Below are 24,626 nucleotides of genomic sequence, written 5' to 3'. Positions count from 1 at the left end.
GGTGGGGGGTGTCTTATCAATGCGCACAAATACCTGATAGGAGGGAGTAAAGTTGAAGGAGCTCGACTCTTGTCAACGGTGCCCAGTGACAGGACAAAAGGCAACGAGCAAAAGCGGAAGTACGGGGCATTCTATGTAGATGCTGGGGAAAAAAAAAATCCTATGAGAGATCGAACACCAACACCAATTTCCCAGAGAGCTTGTGAGCTCCATCCTTGGAGGTGTTCAACATCCAGCTGGACACAGTCCTCAGCAACCTACTCGAGTTGGTCGTGCTTGATTTGCCAGCCAATCAAGGTCAGCTCTGGCGATGGTAATGAGTCTTGCACACAGCCCGGTGATCGGCAAGCAGTCACACAGTGACGGGGCAGGACGGGACAGAGGTCAGAACAGGACATCGGTCAGCAGGTCAGAGGGTGGATCAGCGGGTCCCACGGCCAGGCAGGGCCGGGCCGGGCCTGAGCGGCAGAGCAGGGCTCCTACGCCGCCCCCAAGGGAGGGCTGGGGGTCCCGAAACGCAGCTCCTGGGCCGTGGCGGGGGGTGCTGGGAAGCCCAGGGGAGGCTGAGCAGAGCTGGTAAGGCCTAGCAGTGCCCTCACAGCTCTGATGCCGGAATACCATAAGAAAACATCAGGCAAAGGAAGGTCTAAAAAGGGAGAGGGAAAAATCTTCATTTGGATGGGTGAAAATTTCCTGCCTGACAGAAATTAGTGCTCTTGTACTCTGCAAATCGTGTACGTAAATGTGTTTGATTCTTACATAATAGACTGGTTCTCCTTTTCTGACTCATAGTTGCTCTCTTTACTCAATCTGCTTTTGTTTTTAATTTAACAGTACCGCATTAAGTGGATTCTTTTATTTTGAATACTGTCACCAACAACGAAGTTTCTGCAGACCAAATTTGTGCCCTCCAATTCAGTGAAGTAAAACCACTTTCTTTTGATTATTCTTCATTTGCGCCTGTCCAGCCTCAGAGTATTGAGAATGCTGCTCAAATTTACCTGACTTGGTTCACAAATATGTTGCATGTGCATATGAAGAAAAAGAACACAACATGTAGTCTCTTCGCCGCATGACCACCAAAAAACCCTAATTTAGTAACTGAACAAAGTACTTGCTATTGATATAATTGATGCTTTTATAATGCAATACAATAATGATAAGATTTGGAGTTACTTTTCAAACAGAACTTTAGTCTAAACAAGTGAGAAAAAAAAAAATCCGTTTAGTGGTTACTTACATGTAACTACCCACACAACAAAAAATTCTAAAAATACCAGCAACAGCTCTGAGTTGCTCACTGCAATTATCTGGGCCAAACTTGCATTCTCTGTACACGCTATTTCTTCTGAAAAAGTATTGTTTCAAATGCCAGGCTTCACAAAAGTAATCACACAAATGGTTATCTTGATCCAGTATCTGACATCAATTACTTCAAAAGATGCAAGAAACCCTCTAGCAAGGCAACTATGCAGCAAAGGTCCCCCCTCAATAAAAGGTTATCTCCATTACCCCAAGTGGGAATGTGATCTTTCTGAAATATGCCAGGATTACCTCTTAAAATACTCTATATATACTCTTCTAAGTATAGGTGGAGTTATTATTCAGTTAATTCCTATTTGGTTTTATGCTACATATATTAATGCATTTGTAAAGACATGGCTTTTCATTCCTTCCTCCACCTTATACACCAAACATAAGTTATTTCATAAAAGTACTTAACTGTCTTGGAACACATAGCTTCCACAACACTTCACCTACATCTGTTGGGAGTCTTGCATGTGCAGCACTTAAAAAAAAACCAACAAAAAAACCCAAAAAACAAACAAACAAGCCAACCCCCCAAAAAAACACAAACACCCCCCCCCACCCCATCCCCCTCCCAACAAATCAGGACATCTCTTTTTCTTCTTCTATTGTCATTCTTAGTCCTTCATGAAAATCCTCACAATACTAAAAAGTGGTCAAAACTTATACAGCTTGTTAATCTTCACAATGATCTTGCAGGAATATTACAGATGTACCAAGTGGGCCCAGATGCTTTCTGAGGTACAGAGAATACCCCACACACATTGAGAACCATGTTTTCAATGACTGTGCAAAAGAGAAACAAACTCTTAGACACAGATAAATGCAAGCATTCACACCTTTGCTTGAGACTGCAGTAGAATAAATATTATGTAAACAGACTGCTGGCAAATGACAACTGTACGTCATCTTTTCCCATCACTGTTCTACAACATCTAGCATCTGATGGCCATAGCCCAAATAAACAAGACGCTCTTCAGAGAGGAAGGATTTACATGTTACAGGAACGCACTCCAGCATAATCACTTTCCTCATTGTGCATTGATTTATGTAGTTACACTGTTTTCTCTTTAAATCTCACTTGTATATCTAAGGTTCCCATATTTCTCTCTTGCATGTTCTCTTTACATACATACAGTATACAGTATAATAGTATAAATATGTAATTAAATAAATATGTATATATTTCTTTTTTGTGCAATCATGATTACTGCATTATCTGTTAGTTCTTAGGATTTTTATTCCTTTCTGCTTTATGGTGTCCATTCCACCATTTATCCTGAACCTGTGTAACATAATTGAAGTCCCTCTATACACACTTCTTTTCACATATTAGTAACGGTAAGCTGTAATGCTTACCAGATTCCCTGAACTACAACTAAAGTCTGCTTTACTCTTTCCTGCCAGTTGAAAGGAAAAAGGAACATAACTTAAGGAAAACTGACAAAAGAATACTATTGCTGGATATCTGTCACACAGCTTACCAGCCAACACCCTCAGCAGGAATAATACCAGTTTCTGATATCCCAAAGCCAGTCTTTCATGAAACTTAAGGAATTATTTTCCCATTCTTTTCATTTTATTTCAAACCTCTACTGCAAAAGAAAGCTCCACCAATCCTTGCAAGTCATGTAGGCTGGTGGACCAAAACTGGAAAAAGGGGGGAAAAAAAGAAAATATTTTTCAGGTATTTTTTTTAAACCTGCTTCTAAGCCTAAACTTGTCTCTCTAACTTGTATAAAATCTCAGCCAAACAGATTTTTGGTTTCTTCGGCAATTTAGGGACATCCAAGTCCTGGATTTAGCAGCCATTTAGCTTCAATACTGTTACAGAAAACATTTGGTAAATCTAACATATACTGAAAAGAAACCATTTTATGTACTTTTTTTGTCTTTTCTAGGTGTGGAATTTTTATTCTACTTTATGATCTTACTGCATTTACCGCTTTTTAAGGAAAAAAGGGTTTGGTCATTCAGTTTGACAACCAAGCCTACACTGTATATACCATACTTCAGGAATGTGAAAAAAAATCACAGAGGTTTTTTAATCTATACAGACAGACTTCATTCAGGATGAGCTAAGAATCTTCTTTTTGTGAGTAGAACTTAGACACTAATATGAGGGGAAGTTACAGCAATAATTAACAGCTATTGGGAGTAAAACTCATTTAGAAATATAATAAACTGAGAATACTTATACTGACTTCATCCAGAGAAAGATAAAAGAATAGCTTACAGAAATATGGCATGAATTGCATTTAGATTTAGTATCATCTACTTTTGTAACACCTTCCCCTTCCTCTACTTCTAAAGGAAATACTGTCAAAATTGTTCTTTGTCAGACTTCTGGAAATGGATTTACAACTAAAATTGTAAATTATAACCTTTACTCTCTGCTCATTTCCATCTCAGTAAAGAATCCATCTGCTCCACAACGCGGTGAATCTCTTGACCACTCAATAGCTAGAGAACAAGTATCACAAGCATTTTTAATTATTATTTACAAAATGAAAGTAAGCAGGCCAAAAAATGAGACTCACAAATGGTAGGTACAATTTGAAATTCCTTCAGTTATTTGCATAACCATCCAATGTGTTTTAATGACTGCAGTTATGAGATTATATAAATTCATGAAGAATATATATTTATTAATGCATATACTCAGGTCTCTTACTCTTCCCCGATTAGAATGTCAGGTGAACATCTCAGCTGAAAGAAAATGAATTGTGAGCTAAAGATGAACAGTTCTGTCTCACCTGACTTACTCATGTGAAGAGCCTCTAATAGACATTGTGGGGTGCATGCATTAAATTAGAAACCACACCATTGATTTTTTTCAAATTTCCTTTAAATACAAAGGAAGAAGAAAAGCTTAATTAAGTTCCCACATGCAATTCTATTAAGAGTGTCCACGATTACTGTAGCATGAGGAGGATATTTAATTCCAAAACAAAAAAAAAAAAAAAAAAAAAAAAAAAAGGAAGAGGCACTATTGAAATATACTGCTAGTGTATCAGAATGACTGAACAGCTGTGGCTGTGTTAATGTAATGCAGACTCTGAGAATTTTATACTAAAAAAACCCCTAACAAACAAAATAAAATAAGTTTCTGCCCAGAAGTATGATACAGAAAGCTTCATAACCTAATATATAAGTATGAGTTGGTAATATATAATACTTTTCTGTGATATTATCAAAATCCTGTATTTTGTAATAGGAAGCGGCATTTGACAATGTAAGTCATATATCCATAACTTGATATACTGGCCTACCAGGGTTTTGTTATTTGGATTTCTAGCTTGACCAATTGTCCCAAAATAAAATAAAGCATCTCAAAATTTGTTAAGAAATACATTATTTTCAGAGACATTATGAAGGCTTTTATAAGATGCGTATTTCACTTTCTGTTCTCTCACAGGTATTCTGTGCTAATTCTGTCAGAGCAGAAATTGCTGGCAGTGTTGTTTGCAAATTTAAATATGGTCTTAAACTAAAAATAATCATCTACAGAGATTTACCAAAGATACATTCGCAGAATCCAAACACTACCAACTTTTAAATGGTATCTTAATAAGAACAGAATGTGTTGGTTTTCAGCATCTAAAAATAATAATGAAAAAGATTAAAAAGTAATAATAAAAAAGATGTACCTACATCAAATTTTTTCCCATAGACATTTTTCTTGTTTAATTCCCCAAAACTATTTAATATCCTCCAAATAAAGGTGTACTTCATTGAGAGAATAAATGGAAAGTAAAATACCTCTTTTGTAACCAGAGAGCAGGGAAGGCTGAAAGCAAGTATCAACATTCTGCAAATAAAAGTTTTTCATATTTGATTCCAGATTTTATTAACTGCTTCAATTTAGCCCGGCCAAGACATGGCACTTCACTGAAAAGAGTGGAACTGACTCAAAAGATTAATTACAGTAAAATTATCCTAATCTGTCATAAGCTCTGATATAGGAGTAAGAGGAAGTAATTTGCTTCAGTAAAAAGCAATGATCACCAAAGCATGAAAATTAACACTTCACAGAGGTAGATACTAAATGAGAAATATTAGCTGCATCAGCATATTGGAGACAATTATAAACTGCAGAGGACTTCTAAGACTGAGAAATACTATAGTTTATTATGATAAAGTCAATTTTATCATTCAGTAAATGCTCCCTTTGTGAATTTAGCACTGTCTTTCTTTCTCCTCAAACGTAAATTGCATTACTGCTTTACAGAATTTATACTGCTTTTGTTTCCTTTATGCATTATTGCTTACTTTATCTCATGGAAACTTATTAATACACAGAAGGCAAAAAATCACTGAGTATTACTTTATTTTATTACCTACTTTGAGTACATAGACAACACCTGACATATGCTTTTCAGAAATTATATTAGTCAAAAAGACTTTTTTACCAGTTTCAGTCAGTGGGCACTTAAGAGCAGATGAGAGCCTTTCTTTTTTTTTTTAAGAAAGAGAAATAAATATAAAAAGATAAGTACAAGTACACAGTGAGGATACTCTGGCTTTACACTCTTGTATTACAGAATAAATTCAGCCCAAAGATTTTATAACCACTAGCATTCATACTGAAAGGTACTAATGCATCATTATGATCTAGCAGGTTGCTCGGTGTGTTTTACAGCCTTTCACACTACATTAACCTTTTGTACCTCAAGTATTTATGACCTCATAAGTAAGTATTTATCAAACTGAAAGCTCATACACAGCACTGTATTTTAGCTATCATTGTTTAGGAACATTTATAATTTCCTTTTGCCTGAATTTAAAATCACTTTGGTATACAGTCCATATTTTTAACAGAAACATTAATGCAAAGTAAAACTATTGTTCCACTATCCATGAAAATGACTAGACACAAAATTACCAAATGCCTCAAATATGGTCTTATGCCAATGTGAAGAAAACTTTCTCCTGCAAATTTTATTCTAAAATAAAATGAGATTTTTTTAGAAACAGCAAATATATTTGTTATGCTTTCTGCAATATTCAACAGCGTATCGTAGCAAAACAGTACACAGAAGTACCTCTTGTACAAGAATCATTGCAATTACTGAAGTCATAGATTCTCCAACTACATATCATCCTCTGTATTTAACGTATTCCGCCCCCCCCCCCCCCCATCCCCCCCAAATATAGCAATTCAGGCAGTATGTATGCTGTGTTAAATGTCCCCATGCCACGCGCATAGCCACATTTGAGAAAAAACCTGCAATTGATTAATGTATTGTACAAATATTGCACAAATACAGTGTTGCTTGCAAATATTTTTCCTGGCAAATCAGTATGAAATGTGAGGTATTGAAGTCTACTGTGAGCAAGGCAAAATTGTAAGCTTACAAACATTCTTATAAAATTTATGGCTAACAAACACCACAGCATAAGCTGAGCATATCTCTGAGAGAAACAATGCCCATCTAAACCTGTCATTTCTTCGCTCTCTATTGGGTGTGTGTGGCAGGGTAAGGCATTATCCTCCTATACACAGGCACCTGAGTGATGGCAAAAAGAAAAAAAGAAAAAAAAAAAAGAAGGAAAGGAAGACCATAGGGAAACATGCCACAGGAAGGGGAAAAGGGATCTACCTGCTGCTCTGTTACCATCTTCTGCACACTTATGCAGGGACAATGATTGAAAGAACAAGAATTCAGTCTCAACCTCTGAAGGATTTCTGCTTACTGGTAATCATAATGAGATACAGATTACTATTGGCCTTGCCTGCTGCATTTATTGCAGAAAAAAACCCCAAGCATAAATAACTATTACAGGTGGAATAGATTAAGGAATTGCTGAGGTCCTTTGCTCTCTCTAGTGCCCTCCTCCAACAAGATGCTGCCAGTTGACCCCCCTCCCAGTCATGTTCCTTGTCCATACCGTGATCTCCTGCCACCCTTCTTGCAGCTTTCTCAAGACTACAGCATACCTACAGTGTAGGTTTTAAACTCAACAACCCAGTAAGTCAAAGGCCAGTTTTCAGTCTCCCTCTCTCTTGACAGCCACAGGTCCCTGGATTTGTAAAGCTAAGTAACACAGCGGAACACCTTCATATTTAGCATGCTACAGAGAGTTTAGACCCTTGCCAACTGCCCTCTGCCATGATCCTGGCAGCAGTCATGCTCCTCATATCATTTCATGCCCCATCTTTGACTCCTCAATCCCATTCCTCTGTGGAAGAGTGCCGGAAAGTATGCCAAAGCAAGGGAACAGATGCATCTTGTCACTGTGTGTGATAGCATCTCATCACATATCCCAAGGGGATGGTGCAGGTGGACGAAGAGATGTTAACTTCACATGGTCTGCATGGTATGTCTGAATGTTAAACCAAGCTGCAGTTTTACCTTGTTTTCAAAAAGATATACATTTCCTAAATAACAGAGTATCTTACCAACTTTTTTTCTTATTCATACACCTGAAATACAGCATTCGCACAAATCAAACTTAGGCTACGATCTATTCAACGCTCAATGCTCCAAAAGCACACATCAGTTCAAAATGAAATTCAGCAAGAGCATTCTGTTGTTATGGGATAAAGACTCTCGCTCAATCTAGACACTTGGGCTCAGGTCAGCCAGCTTCTGCCACTTATTTTGTCACAGATTTGCCTCTGGCAGGTTATTTAAACTACTTGTACCCTAGCTCCTCCTTTGCAAAAGTGGAAATACCGGTAATTGTAATTCAGCAAAATCTCACCAAATGGTCACAAGGATGAAATCAATCTTTTCATGAGATGCTTAGAGCGGATCATCCTCCAAACTCAACAAGAAAGAAATGATCACACTCTATTAAAGCAGTAACATCGCATTCAGAAATATCTCAGTCTTACACTCCACTCCCAAATCTGAAGGACTCTTGAATATAAAGAAATACCTTTATCGTCTGAGGTCACAAGCTTGTAAGCTATCTCAAATTGTTTTGTGCTACCCCATAAGAGTGGTAGGAAATACAATTCAACTTCCCTCATATAAGGAATCATCACCTGGTAAAACGACAGAAATTTTAGAGAAAATGAAGAAGGGTTGCCTTGCATTCCAAATCAGATTACAGCAGTCCTGTAATGCACCAGTAGATTGCCTAGTGCCCTGACAAGCTGCTAGTAATATAAACCCCTTAGTCCCTCAGCTGCACCAAAGCAGACAACACATTCTGGACCTAAGGCAGTAACACAGCATGTCATACATCCTCCTTCAGTCACTGTGACATCTCTATGAGGGAAAAAAATCACAGTAAGATTTCATAACATTGGTTACATCTCTGTGACAAGGTAATTCATCAGCACCAACAAGCTTGTACAGTGCAACACTGAACCCCCATGTCATATTCCTGCAGCATTAACATCAGCCTCAGATATTTTGTGTATTTCCCACTCAGCCTTTACTATACAGGAGACTGGACAGTGAATCCATGACTAGAGAGATAAGACTGAAGCAAACAATGAAAAAAACCCCTCTTCAAGCCCTCACAGCACTCAGAGCTCTTTCTCTTTGTCATAAAATTGTCCTGAATATGCACTAGGATATTATTTTCACAAACCTTATCAGAAGAAGGTCAAGGTACAAAGGTATTTTAGCAAATGAGAGAGCAAGAAATTTATCACCTGGGCACTATCCAATTTACCAAAGAGCCCACCTGTAAATAATGTAAATACTATCTACTCTTACTGAAAACTGCTGAGCAAATACTGCATTTGATTGCTGCATTTGATCAGTAGGGCAAGGTGTTACAAAGCATCCCCAAAGGATTAGTACTTTCAACTAAATCTCAGGGATTTCCTAGTTAATTCCCATTTCTTTACCTGAAAAGCACGATCAAGAACAATTCCTTGGAGTAAATGCATGGTTTGTTGCAGGGGCAACCAGCTTCGACAAACATACCACCAGACAGACTCGTTCCCCTCTTTTCAGCCCCAGCAGCAAGAACATAAACCTGAGAGCACACAGCTTTCCACAACAGAATGGAATATGCTTGTGATGCTCGTTAAACCGTAAATTGTAAAACAGATTCAGGTCTAGTCTAAACTCAAATGATTACTCTGATACCTGTGGAATGACTATGCCGTACCTGCAGTAACCTTCCTGTGAATGTCTTAAGTAATAATAAGTAACTCTATGCTGAAACAAAAAGGCTCCTTTTACTTGTAATAAAGGCAACGTACCATTCTTCAGAGAAGAAAATAGATAGACGGACAGACAGATCAAAATACAAAACTTGAATATTCAGGAATATGAGCCCTTCCCACTGAAGGCAAAAGGCTTAAAAGCATAGGACACCCTAAGTTCAATCAAATAAAAAGTACCAGGCTCCTAATTATGGTAGCTAGCTGGTTCTACACTTAGCAGGTCTAAATGATCCGTATCTGCAATACGTCAAATCAGAATGTCAAATCAATAATTCAATTAATTAGAAAGCTACTCAAATTTGTGCCGATATATGTTGAGTGTTTATGTTAAGGAAACTGGAGATACTCAGAGTAGATTCAGTTTGCTACCTGAAAAGATTGTCTATAGAAAGATCAAACAGCTGATGATAGTAGAAAGCAATTTTATATAGTTGGTGGCCAGGGCATACGTGACTAGTAGGGCTGCCACATTTCTCAGTCAGAAATGTGACATACAAAATGACTTATTTTTACTATAGACAAGACTTGCTACACACACATAGTTAGGATTATTAACATCATCTCTATCTTCTAGCACTCAGTGAGTATACGCTGCATTTCTAGGCATGTAATAGTCTCTCTGGGAATCTTAACTTTGAAAAACCCCAGACAAATATCCCAAGTCCTCAAATTGCATCTGGATAAAAGTTCCAGGCAGAAAAATCATATGCATTAGGCTAAGGTGGACACATGGGAGCCTGAGATATAGTATATTTGCTGTCCTGAAAGTACGCATGTGGAAAAAAAACCCCAAACAACAAACCAACCAAACAAAAAAAAAAAACCACACAAAAAAAAAAACCCAACAAAAAACCCAACCAACCAAACAACTCCCCACACACACCTGTGTTGAAAATAGAATTATCTCTTGCTGTAACAATAATAATAAAAAAACCCCAACCAAACAACTTGGTTCTTTCCATTAGAAAGCACAGAACAGAATCAGTGATTCAGACACTAGCACCTTTGATTGAATATGTTTTGTCTATAAAACACACTAGAATCTTTGGGAAGTTGGCTTTGCTGTGCATGCAAAAAGAGAAGTAACATTGGAAATGGCTGCAAGTTCCTTTCAAGAGAGAAGAGAGAGATAAAAGGAATGGATCTGCAACACTTTCAGTGGGGAAAAAAAGAAAAGAGGGAGCCTAGTTCAAAAATGATGGGAAAAAAATTCTAAAATTGGAAATGCTTGCTGGAGACAGGATGAAGCCAATAGCAACATTTTATACTGGTGTGAAAGTGCTTTTACTGCATGCGTGAGCCATTTCACAAGTACATACACTGCCAGTCTGTATGTTAACTTCAGCAATTTTACAATGAGTGGAGCCTGCAGTGTTCCAAAGCTTTAGAACTATAAGTACATGCTAAAGATTGCCTTCAAAACAAAATTTTAAATAGCCCTAATGGTAGCCAGTATTGGATATTTTTGTGCACACCAGCAGGTACTCACATTTCAGCACATGCTTGATGTCTCAATGCATACAACTCAAATAAAATGTCACCCATCAGCTTATATTAAAGGCAAATCTTCTAACGCAAGTGTATTCAAACACAACTGTCCAGCAGTGCTGCCTAAACTCAGGATCCCACTATGCAGGTATCTATTCCTGAATCTAATAACTTTGTCAGCAGTCCTATTTGATTATTAGGAACACCAGTACCCAACCCTTTCAGTGATAAGTGCTTGCAAGACTTATGTCTGAGGTTAAAACCATATTTTGTCACTAAAGAACTGGGTACCACGGTGCATATTTACTGGGCTGTAGTCAAACAACGTTCATGCATTACAAGCTATTAAATGTCTACCTCACAAACTTTTACTCTTCCAACTTTTAACTTTCTGATTTTGTAAATCATACAGAAATTTTAAAAACCCAGGAATTTAAGCAAGCTCCCTAAAACCCTCACTAATTGTAGTATACTTTACGCTCATCACTTTAAGGGATTACTAAAAAAAAAAAAAAAAGTTTTCCAATTTGCTTACAATCTACCTTTTTATCTGATTTTTATTTCTCTTTTATATCCTTTACTTTTTAACATCATCTAATATGTTTTCCCCCGAACACACTGTCAAAACTAGAATACATCCTGTATTAAAAAGAGGAAAAAAGTGACATTCATATATAAACAACAAAGCTCCCCTACTTCTGCTGCTTCAGGTTAAGACAGTTTGCCACCTGTCCCTGCTGGTTTTTCTTTAAAGAAAAAAAGGAAGAGCTTAGTTGTGAGCACAAGGAAATACAAATATTCAGAGGTGAAACTGAGCATCTGTTTCATTACAGTTGGTAACACTGTACTTGAAAACTATGTAAGAAAGGAAATGAAGGGGAGAGAATTTGTCCATGAGAAACCATATTTCTCAGCAGAACGCAAGTATTTCCATAACTCTAAACCCCAAAAAATAAGGACTCTGGGAAAATAGGCAACAGAATTGCTATATTTGCAAGTAAATGCATGAGTTAAAAGCAAATTTCTCTGGCCTAAACTATTACTTTTTCCTCAATGTCAGTGAAAAAACTCTGATTTTCATTTTTAATATCATTTCATGTTAAGATTATGTCCTGGTTTCAGCTGGGACAGAGCTAACTGTCTTCCTAGTAGCTGGTACAGTGCTGTGTTTTGAGTTCAGTATGCGAAGAATGTTGATAACACTGATGTTTTCAGTTGTTGCTCAGTAGTGTTTAGACTAAAGTCAAGGATTTTTCAGCTCTTCATGGCCAGCCAGCGAGAAAGCTGGAGGGGCACAAGAAGTCGGCACAGGACAGAGCCAGGGCAGCTGACCCAAACTGGCCAACGGTGTATTCCATACCATGGGACGTCCCATCTAGTTTAGGAACTGGGAAGTGGGGGGGCAGGGAATCGCTGCTCGGGGACTGGCGGGGTGTCAGTCGGCGGGTGGTGAGCTATTGCCCTGCGCATCATTTGTACATTCCAATCCTTTTATTACTACTGTTGTCATTTTATTGGTGTTATCATTATAGTTTCTTCTTTTCTGTTCTATTAAACCGTTCTTATCTCAACCCAGGAGTTTTACTTTTTTTCCCCCGATTTCCTCCCCCATCCCACTGGATGGGGGAAGTGAGTGAGCGGCTGCGTGGTACCTAGTTGCTGGCTGGGGTTAAACCATGACAGATTAATACTTCCAAATATTTTAAGCGAACTGACATTTCATAACTATATTTTTGGCAAGAAATCTTTTTAAATAAGGGCAGCAATAAGATAACATACTTTGTGATATGAACATATTACAAAATATATCACATCGTTACAAAAAGCAGAATTAGGTGTCCTGGCATTATTATAACTTGAAAACAGTAAATTTACATAGTTTCCATTCAGTTTTGTAGACATCTCTTATCTCACACATTATATGCTTATAACCCCAAGATCTTTTATTAACTGAAGCTACCACTACAGAAGCTTCATCTGCAAACACTAATTAGCACAGACAAACTTAGATCTTTCTGGATAGCTGGGTGATCATGCCTGCAGTATGTTGCAGTGTTGGTACACATATTGTTTTCAAATCAAATATTTAGATACTGTTCTGGAACAGCTGGAACTTATGTAAATCCTTATTAAATTAAATAGTTGACATCTTCTGACGCACTTTTTATAACAGCAACAAACAAAACACAGGCATAGAAAAGACTTGACGATTGTAATCATGCTTTCCTCTTCTCTTTTGATTGAATCAGAAAGCGTTCTGCTGCTTTTTTTTTCCTTTTATAAATCAGAGAAGAAAAGTATTTTGATTACAATCCAAAGCAAAAAAGCACAGCAGAGACACCCTGCATTCTTACTTTTCAAGGTATAAGAAAGCTGGGAGGCAGTGCCAGCCTTGTTACAGAAACTGCAATCAGTCAATATATAAAGATTGAGATGTCCTCAGTGGCAAACAATCTTTGAAGTCCTCTGTTCCATCGATAGAGAGTTTCATGTTCTTTGTCTAGCGCACCTCGAGGTGTTATTAGACCTCATGGCAGAGGCTGATGAGAAGCTGCCCCGCGGGCGCTCTTTAATCCCCTCATTCTTACGAGCATTTTTACAGAACTGATTGCTGCGGCACATTCTCCTGCCATTTGGAGATGGATTTTAGATGGGCACCTCAGAATTTGGATACTGGGATAAGACTGACTGTAATTCAGAGGCAGTTCCCAGAAAGGGGAGAGAAGATCAATGGCAGTGGCAACTGTTTCAATGGGTGAGATTTCAAGAGGTCTCTGCTGGAAGAGCAAATGCAGAAAGCCCCTTTAAGCAAGAGTAGCAGATGGCCTGAGGGGTCTCTCCGAGAAAGCTATTGAGAGGCTTTTCTAAATCAACAAAGGCAGCAGGATATGCTGACACTGCGACACAACCGTTTGGGATACAGTCTGAAAAAGCATCTAGAACCAGCAAGATGCAGCAATCTAGATAAAGAAATACCAGAGAATTCATGTGTGTTCTTCACATCAACTATATATTCTCTTCAGAAGATTACATATTCTCTCCATGCCACATTAAAATCAATGGTAGCTGGCTTTGTAACTCCTATTGGGGGGCAGGGAGGGAATTAAAGTAAACTACTAGATAATCTTGGAATAAGGAAAAACTGGGAAGAAACAAGAAACAGAGACAAAGCAGGCATATTGAAAAATAACATAAAAGGAAAACCAGAGGAAGATTATAAAAAGGGAATAAAGTGTTGTAAAGATGCAAAAGAAGACACAACAACTAAAATGCACACAGAGATTAAAAGCGGGCAAGAAGCAAGCGAAAGGAGAGACAGGTTTTGCATTTATGCAATTCTTTTTAAAAAAATAGCTATTATTTTATATACGTACATAAACCCACCTCAATATATTAGGAAATATTTACCTTCTATCCCTGCAGTGGCAACAAAGTAACTAAATGTTCACCTTTAATCACATAAGCAAAAAGCACAAAGCACGCGGCAACTACTCATACCTCAAAAAAACCTCCAGTAAGATCAAGCTATACTTTAATCAGCTAACACTAGTTAACAACTGCTCACATATCAACGTGAAAGAACCTCAATTTTGTACAGAGCAACTACACAGGTTTCACACAAAGAGAAACAGAATAGGGGTTTTGCCTTTGCTGTGGGAAAACTGCACATACCGTTTTGGTAGAGGCATTCTACTGTAAATGCATATTTTAATAAATTAATTATCAAATGTGTACATTATTTTAAATAGCGTCTAACTACAAGATGCAACTGTAAAGTATAAACTCTCTTAACTGGGAACAAAACCTATGACAGCAAGAGTAAATTTAGTTTTAAGAGTACCTGAATTTTTAAAATAGATACTGATCTGTGCATGTATTATGATTCTACTTAATTGATATTATAAACCTATTTTAAAGCATTTTGGTTTTAACAGAAATCAGAAAAGCAAGAAATAGTTTTCTTTAAGCCGTGATGTTCATATTAAAATCAGAAAATTATATACCAAGAAGTTCAGATTCACTAAGGCAGTTATCCTATGTTACTATTAACAGTTTTAAACATATCTGCAGTTTACATTACAAAGGTTTGGGTGCTTTCACAAGCAAAGTCCATCTGCTATAGCCTAATGGCCCGAATGGACTTCCCAGCTGCATTCTTATCTTCCAGTAGAACCAGGAGAGAAGAAAACCCGTATTCTGGTCTTCCTCAAATTGCAGCAAGTACCTTGGCATGTAGATTACTATTTCCATGTCACACTTTTGTAATGAAATTGCCATATACAAGTAGGAGTAATTCAAGACAGAACAAAACCAGGTTACACTCTTACTTATGCTTTCATCTGGATTTCCTCCCTATTTCTACAATTAATTAATAAATTGTCGGCCATTTAATGTCTAGAACTATGCAATTTAACATGTCCACCCAAATCTTCCCACATATCACAGAAAGACCAAATACAGCACAATGTGCGTGACAGACTATTAGCTCAGTCTAATTCCTTTTCTGGTAAAGTCCAAAAGGAAAACTTCTAACCATTTCCTGAATGCATATCTAGTTAATAAGAAAATTGTCCTCTGTCTACTTCTGCCTGTGATGTGTATTTGACCTTGTCACGTCACTGGTAGACCATAAAGCAGCTTCAAACTTATAGATGGATTCACCTTCTTGGGAGTTTAAGCCAAGACAGATCGATGTGCCTCAGTACTGTCTTGCTAATATTGACAGATAGCAAAGTTAAATGTTTGAATCAAGTCACTCTTTCGTACTGACCCAAGAAAGCAAACAGATTAAGCAGGGAGAAGTGGTAAGTAAGCCCACACATGAGTAACATTTAATTAAAGTATTTCTGTGGGTAGGTAGGTGGGTGTGTGGCAAAGCTGAAGATGTAGATGTATGGGAGAGGAATGGAAACACGAGAGTATAAACAGGTTTTGAAAAAAATATTTTCAGGGTTGGGTTGGGGGGTAATAAGCCACTAAAGCCATCCTTAACTGAGACCCGCATGTAGTCATGCAGGAGAGTAAGCTCAGCTCTTGTGTAACCCTGGGCAAAGACTGTTACGTTAACAGAAATTCAGCCTTATGATTTAAGGAAGAAGAGAGGAAGCCTACCTGAATGATCTTCATAGCTTTTAACTACAAACCTTGTTAGTTTTCCATCTGCCTGTGCTACCTGACTGTTCTGACCTCTCTAATGGAGATCCAGTTTCTTGCAAGCAAGGACCTAAGGATGTTGCTGGTTAACCAAGAAGTGAGAAACATATTCTCCTCCTGCCACTGCACAAAGTACTCCAGACAATATACAAGTTTGTGTTGCAATTACAAAGAGCTGGTGCAGGGAGGAATCGACAACTTCTGATAAAGTTGCAAACCATTAACCATCATTTGCATGCCAATTACAAGAGAATGGAAAACATCATTAGTCTTACCTAACCTAGCACCGCCACTCCGGTATTTAGTGAAAATGAGAGCTCATTTTCACCAAAAAAAATCCCCCCCATAAGGATCAATTTTAATTACCATGTTATAATGTGAAGCAAAGATGCAGAAGGTCAAATACAAAGTAAGTTGTAATTAGCTATTTCCTCATACCAAGTTCCCCTTTAAAATTTATGCTCAGTTTATTCAGCAAAATGTGCAACAAACGTCTTCCTCAATACATCAGAACCCAAAGCACAACCAAAGCAGTTGGATGCCATTGTAACTTCGACTGCATAGAGAGAAGAAAAAGTCAATAATGTAAAATGTAGAAGAATTGGTATGGAGAAGTAAAGAGCCCAAGAGACAATACAGAGTGCAAGAAAACTCAAAAAAACCAATATTGTTAACTTTTTCAGGGCCAAGCAGGAAGAAAATCTTAAATTGTTTAATTGGTCAATTAAACTTGGCAATCAGAAATTAATTGGCAATGATTTTTAAAAGAAAGTTTTCAAGTTGGAGTAGCATGACTATATCTCTGGTTGACAATGGGATTGAAAAGACTTTGCAATGTTTTGTGCTTTAAATCTGCCTTAGAGTTGGCTGGAATGACCTGCTCAAGTGATCTAAGAACTGTTAGTCTGCCCCACAATGAACATTCAGAGGGGTATTCAATGGCATTCAGCTAACCTATTTGAGCAAACCTGACTAGAGATAACAGAGCGTAATAGCTCTCTTTATCCCTGGGTGGGGGTTTTTGGTTTGGGGGAGGAGCTTCAGCTCTATTACTTCACCAATTTCAAGAACTCAAAAATCACGAGAGGAAGTTAAAAATCACAATATCTCAAAAAACCCAGAATAATAATTTTTTATGTCTTCTGTTTCAATATTACATTTGCAATCCTTTCTTGCTGTGAAAATCAAAAGGAAAAAGAAGCTGAGGTGATACCTAAATCACAAGGATCAGTTACTGAGATTTTAGAACACAAGACATGCTGATATGCATGCAGTGGCACAGTTAGCTGGCAGTGTAACAGCTGCTCTCCTCACACCGGCTACCCACCCACAGAAAGACAAGTACGTTCTGGGAGCAAAGCCTAATTTAACTCGGCAACACAGGAAAAAGATGTGGTTATCTTCTTAGCAAGCAAAACAACTAAGTATACAAACAGGCGCTTTATAAATGGTATCATAGAAAACAGTTGGTTTAAGGTTCTGTGTATCCTCGAGAAGAATCTCTTTTAGAGCATGCACTGACACATACAGCTGCTAAGGTGAGCAATATGTTCCTGCTATTCCTTAGCATAAGCAACAAAATACATGTGGGGAACAAAGTTCATAGGCAGGGCTCTCAGCAATGAAGTGCTCAAAGAAGGGCAAGGAAGCTGGTGAAGGACCTGGAGCACACATCCTATGAGGAGCGGCTGAGGGAACTGGCGCTGTTTAGCCTGGAGAAAAGGAGCCTCAGGGGAGACCTTATCGCTCTCTACAACTGCCTGAAAGGAGGTTGTAGCGAGGTGGGGAGCGGTCTCTTCTCCCAAGTACAAGCGATAGGACAAGAGGAAATGACTTCCAGTTGTGCCAGAGGAGGTTTAGATTGGATATTAGGAAAAATTTCTTCACCAAAAGGGTTGTCAAGCATTGGAACAGGCTGCCCGGGGAAGTGGTGGAGTCACCATCCCTGGAGGGATTTAAAAGACGTGTAGATGTGGTGCTTAGGGACATGGTTTAGTGGTGGACTTGGCAGTGCTAGGTTTGCAGTTGACTCGATGATCTTTAAGCTCTTTTTCAATCTAACCGATTCTATGATTCTAAGGAAGCCTTTTAGAAGTAATAATGCCTATGATCACAAGTCATTACCATGCCTCACCAAACTAGCACAGAATTATGTTATCTATTTGGGATGTCAGTTTTGATCTCTTCACTGTAGAGTAGGAGCTGGACCAGGTTGCTTGTTTCTGCAGCTCTGAAGCACTCAGGATCTTAAAAAAAGGTCCTTGGAATATTTTCTTCAAGTAGCAGTTGGGACGAAATATAACAGGTAGCATAAATGAAATAGCATACCGTGCCAATACAATAGCCTACACCAGCAGGGTATGATTTAGGTGAATAAACACTGCTGTAACAATTGTCAAAGTATTATCAACTATCTAGCATACTGGTGGCAAACATCTATAGATAAAAATATGGAATTGAAATTAATAAAAACTGGGTCATTGATAGCAGTCAGGAATAAAAAATATGCATGGGGAAATCTGACTTGCAAGACAGCCACTTCATGGTGAAAAGTTCCTAGCTTCTCCACAGGGGGAGCACAGTCCTCTGAGTGCCACTATTTAGAGAAATAATTGACGTGGTTATCTGCACTGTAATTCTGCTCTGCATGCTTTCCAGACAGAACTACACACAGAGGCAAGCTAGTCACTTTTTATTCCCAAGGCACAAGAGGCAGTTTCAGGATCCGCATTCCAGGTACACTATGAAAACCTACTAGGAAAAAGCAGAATATTCAGAGACAAGGATAATACCAGCTGAGCTCAGCAGTACTGGAGAGTGTCCCACTCACTATGCATATACTTGGTATGTTGGACTTCAAGGAAATTTACCTCAAGGCTAACAAGCACAACCACAGTTACATGATGAACCAGCAAATTACAGAGAACTTTGTTTTAAACATCTCTACTTCAATGACACACTGTTGTAGGAACAACTGATGGACATCTGTAAACCAAGTAGCATATAGCCCACTGTTTAATATGGAACAGAATTTCTTGAAAGAGCTAATGTATCCCACATCCCCAGGAGATGGACAGACCAGGAATAAAAAAGTGGGAGAAGAACTAAGGATTAAGGAGAAAAGAAAGAAAGGGGGGGGGGGGGGGGGGGAAATCACATACCAATAACTTACATAAAAGAACAGAGCAGGAAAGAGCTAATAAGAAATAGAAATATGCTGCACAGAACTGTAGAAACAATCTACCTACCTGCAGGCTTAGACAATGCACTAAAGCACTTGACTATAAATGCCTGCTACTACCAAATTAAAAAGTACAACAGAGAAATCAGTACCAAAAAAAAATGAAAAAAAAAATAAAAAAAATAAAAATCAACAAAGGTTGTCTATTTTTCTCTTCCCCAAACCAACCAAGTTCAACATGGTAAATAATTTTTCAGTCTAAAGTATCACTAAGCCTTCCCAAATCCTTAGATGAAGAGATGGCCTCCACAACATGACTAAAGAATGCACGAACCTGGACATAATTAACACCAAGAAAAGAAACCATCAAACTTACAAACCATAAGATCTCAAAGAATATATAAGATGTCAAGGTAAAGCAGGGCAACTGTAACAACAGACATCTAGTATCTAATACATCAATTATTTTCACACAGAAGAGTATCAAGTTCAGTGGATACCACACAGGAGGAGTTTTGGTAGTAACCAAGCTGAAATCTAGTCGTAACAGCAAAGTTATGTGAAAAATACCTCATCATCACAGACGACCCACACCTCTGCACTACGTGTCTTCTACAGGACTTCAGCAGCACTGCTTCCCCTAATGTCATCTTGGGTATTGATTCAGAACGACCCTAGACAGAACAGCACTATGCACTGAATCACCAATACTCCTCCAAGTAAACTGCATTTTCCCTCGAGGACTCCTATCCAAGCACACAACTTATCAAGGTTTTTCAGCTTGTGAAATCTGGTGAAGTCACAGTCCAAGGAAGAAAGACTGCACAATGACCTCAAGTTTTCTCTAATGCAAAAGTAGAATTAAATTTAGAGCAGAATATTTTTTATATACACACACATACATAAACCACAGAGCATTATTACAAACTCAGTTTTTACCATACTGTGATATTTACTTCCATTATTAGTACAATCCACTTAGAATAGGAAACACTAGAGAAACAACATTTACTTTACTATTACCTGCTTTCTTACACATGCTCAGTTAATGCCCTTTGTATTTACCTACTCATCTCCCATTGACATCAACAGAAGTTGTGCATGAAAAACCACAGGCAAAAATCGAACAAGTTTTGTATGTACAATATGCCTGTGCGCATATATATATATCTGTGCACAAGTGAAAGGTGATTTCATATTTCATAAAACGAACAAATGTCTTAATTAAAAACACTTTAAAACATGTAACTAACGTAACACTCAAAACCACTCTGCAAAATCATCCGATGTGTTACTTTTACTATAACTTTGTAACAGACTTATCATTGATCCATCCTTTTGAAAGAAGCAATTTACTGTTTTTGTTAATGACTAAAAGCGTGTTTGATGCTATGCAACTCCAAAAGTTTACCAGCACTTAAATAATCCAGTACTGGATGAGTATTGATTATGCATATACTCAGATGGACTACTTCCTTGATTAAAGTTAAACAAACATATTGATTCAAAAAGATGAAAACCCTATTATTCAGAAAAGACTCAAAGTGACTTCTGATGGTATTTTATTACCTACAGATGATTTTATATTATTTCAGCTAAATCATCCTGTCCTTAAACATTTACTTCCCTTTCAGCCTGTACATTGTCTCCTGTTTCATACATCAAAATACCAAGTTAGCAATACCTATACATACAATCTAAGCACCTCTTATGTCCAGTACTTACCCTAACAGAATACTGTTTTACACTACTTTATCAAAATAATAGATTAAAAAATTTCACTAGGAAATACACTTTTTGGAAGTACAAGAGCACTTCTAGTCCCACATCTTCTTCACTGCTAAATGAATGTCCATTAAATTATACTTGAATTAGTTAAGCATAACATGCAGAAAAATAAATTCTTAACAATACCAGAACATTCCGTACTCCTTGACTGCAATTTTCAAAGTGCTTGTTAGTCAATTCGAGCAAAACCAACCAAGAAAATGTTCTTTCTTAAATGAAAAGAACTTTGGAATTAAACTAAGAAAGAAGTGTAAGGAGGATGGCATGGGTTTTGACAGGGTAGATGCCCAAGCCAGTTGGAAGTCCACAGAACGTCAGTGTTACAAATGACAAAAGATACCCAGAGCATTAGATTCAGATATTATATGTGCTCCCTGGAGAAGAGCAAGGTATGAAAGGGTTTGTGCAATGTTTTGTTGTAAAAAGTAAAATCCAAGAGGAAAAAAAGGATCCCTTCCTATTAAGTTCTCAATAAAATATTTTAGTTTTGAGCAAAGAAAAGCATGTCTGCTTTCACTGCATATAGAAAATACTGTATATATTCTGTAAGGCTGTATTCATTAACGTCCCGCACCAACCCAAAGTTGGTTTCAAGCATTATCAATTTGGCTTGATAGTTCTTTACGCCCATTCTGAAAGGCTCTGAATGACCAAAGACAACAGAGGAAACCTTTCTAGAGCCTATAGATTCTACTTACAAGGAAATCAAATCTATAGGCTTTCTATATTAATAGCACTCTACTGTGCACAAAATTACAAACCTGTAATAAAACTGATGACTGGAATCTTGTTCAATTTGCAGCAAATGGGGACACCAACAGAGGTTCCAGCTAGGCTGGGATCACACCCTGTATTGCAGTAAGGGATCCAAGTGACGTTGCATGGAACCTTTTTATTTTTATTATTTATATCTTTATTGGGGTTTAGTTTGCACTAGCCCCAATGTGAGCTCTAGCTTCAGTGTATGATTCTTTCAGACAAAAGAAAGAAACTGGGACACATGGAGAAAGCCAGGGTATGTGTCTAACCTCAGCATGGATTAAGTCCTTCATGGGTGAGGTTAAGTCACTTCTAGTAGTAGTTCTATAAATCAGGTGATTGCCCTGCAGTTTATTAGCTTCATATTTCAACATTTTAAGATCCATTTTTAGTGGTAGATCCAGCTTCACATGTACATCAATATGCATGTGAATAAGAAAATTCCAAAACTGGTCTTGCCTTCAATGGCTTGTCTAATCTACATTAATCACAACAGTATTCTTTTGTGAATGATTGATCAATCGATTATTCTTTTTTTAAATGCATGTTTATACAGCTTACTGAAAGGAAACTATGTAAAAATATTGGAACCTACCAAACAAATGCCACTATGTCTCCACACAAATTCCACTACACATTTTTTAAGACTGGAAACCGACTATTCAGAAAGCTAGCAGGAACTGGAAAGAAACATAATTTTTTTTTTCTTCGACAATAAAGACCACATGGAGTTACAATGTTGACACAGTGCTATTGAAGCTCTATTTCATCATAAAAACTTATATTATTAAGCCTACAGCTGGGCCCTCATAATATTACAAAGCCCATGTCAAATCTGCCTGGGATCCATCTGCATATACCTATTTATAACGTCTCTACAGTGTGTTAAGTGCAATGCTAATGAGACACAGCATAACAGATTTTAGATCCAGGTACACATAATTAAATTGTGTAAACAATGTTTGACTGTAAATTTGTAAAACTAACTGGTAAGTGCTATGTTAAATGTCAAGGCTACTTTGAACAATGTAGATCCATAGAGATACACTTCTTGTAAGCCTGTATTTTCAATGCATTGCTCGCCAGGGAGGGGTAGTATCCACAACTTTTGATATAACATTGCAATTTAGAAAAAATGTCTTTAAAAAAAAAAAAAAAACAACCAAAAAACAACCCAAAACTTTCTCAAAAATACCCAAAAGTCAAAAGGAAATCTAATTCTTTATAAACAGCATGGGAGCTACTTCAAAAAGTTATGCACCTTCCTCTGTAAGAAAGGAAACACGAAGGCAAGAAAAGGATCCATAATAAAAAGATCAAATAACTATACTATATTCCCCAAATAGAAAAGGTTAGTGGAATTGAAGTGTTATCCTTCAGAGTATGCAAATTCACTCCAAGTGGAACCAGAAGGGAGAAAGTATATGACAGGTAAAATATAAGCTGGATATTAGGAAGGCAAAAAGGCAGAAGAGCAGATAGGAACGGATACAGAAACAAATAACAATAAAGCCTATTAGTATATCAGAAGCAGGAAACTTTCAAGGGAATCATTGGATTTGCTGGAGCTGGGATTGAACAGAGCACTTGAAGAAGATAAGGCCATTGCAGACAATCCAAATTATTTCTTTTCATCAGCCTTTGCCATGGAAAATGTTGGAAAAATGCATACCTGACTTTTCTGATAAAGAGACTAACACTTCTTCAAACTGAAAAATCAAAAAGAGGTGAAGAAGCACAATAAATTGAAAGCAATAAATGATGAGGGATGAGCTCCTGTCCCACTCGCATCGACAGGTGTTTTACCATTGATTTTAGCACTGACAGTCTTTTACTTCAGAATTGAACGGCAAACAGACCAACAGTTTCAAAAGGAGAAAAGGCTGAGCTGGGCATCACCGTGGACGGTTCAGCGTGCAGCAGTGATCAAAAGAGCAAGCAAAAGAGTAGAATATAATAAGAATGAGACAGGGACAGTAGGAAAGACTATATTTTTAGCCAATATCCAATCTTTTCTGGTGTATCTACTCAGCTTAGGCTTCCTGCTCTAAACCAATGACAGTGGCATATGACAGAAGTTTGATAACAATCAAAAATGATTATGGAAGAAAATTTTAGAAGTTGGGAAGAACCAGGAAGTTAACTTAGCAAAGAGATGAATAAGAGGGGACACTGTAGAGCTGCAAAGAATGCTATGAGATACAAGTAAATAGGATGCTCTTCCACTTAAACTTTCTCACACTACTGGAGCAAAGGGCCAATCAGGGCAATAAAAAGTTACCAAGTCAAAAATAAAAGGACTGAAACATTTCACCGCACAAACCACAAAACTGTGTAATTAATTCACAATTAATTCCTCCATGATAATACCAAGGAATATTCTTTTGTGCTTTTGCTGTTGCTATTGCTTTTCTTTCTTGTTCATCCCCATATAAAGAAATTAGTGACATGGCAATAAACATGAATCTTCAGAACTCAGAACGCATGCAACTTTTTAGGTTGGATATATGCCAGGGAATGAAGGGGAGGTAAAATGAGGTATGAAGCATGGTTGCAGCAAGGACAGCTGGTAGAGATGTTTCAAGCGCATGCTCAGATCACAGTGTTCTGTCTGTTCTGGGCTAGATCCTACACAGGTAATGCAGGTGGTTGACAGCTCAGAAATCTGCCAACTGTTGGCACTGGATAAATTTGGTCCCAATCTAGAATTGAGACAGAAGCACCAAACTATCAATGTGTGAAATTTGTGACTTAAATTACAAGGTAGGACCAGCCAAGGAGTCTCTTGCATAATTCCTGACATTTCAGAGCTTC

General features: G+C 37.7%; 1 protein-coding gene across 26 annotated transcripts in view; it reads right to left on the bottom strand.

The window, feature by feature from the left end:
* RBFOX1 (RNA binding fox-1 homolog 1) overlaps positions 1–24,626 on the bottom strand; it is a 1,352,985-nt gene that overhangs the window by 122,040 nt on the left and 1,206,319 nt on the right. The gene's annotated exons all lie outside the window — the stretch shown is intronic.

Source organism: Accipiter gentilis, chromosome 33 (assembly GCF_929443795.1).
Source record: "Accipiter gentilis chromosome 33, bAccGen1.1, whole genome shotgun sequence".
In the NCBI taxonomy this organism is placed as follows: Eukaryota; Metazoa; Chordata; class Aves; order Accipitriformes; family Accipitridae; genus Astur; species Astur gentilis.
Note: the sequence above shows the minus strand (reverse complement) of the source record. Positions and strands in the feature narration are given on the sequence as shown.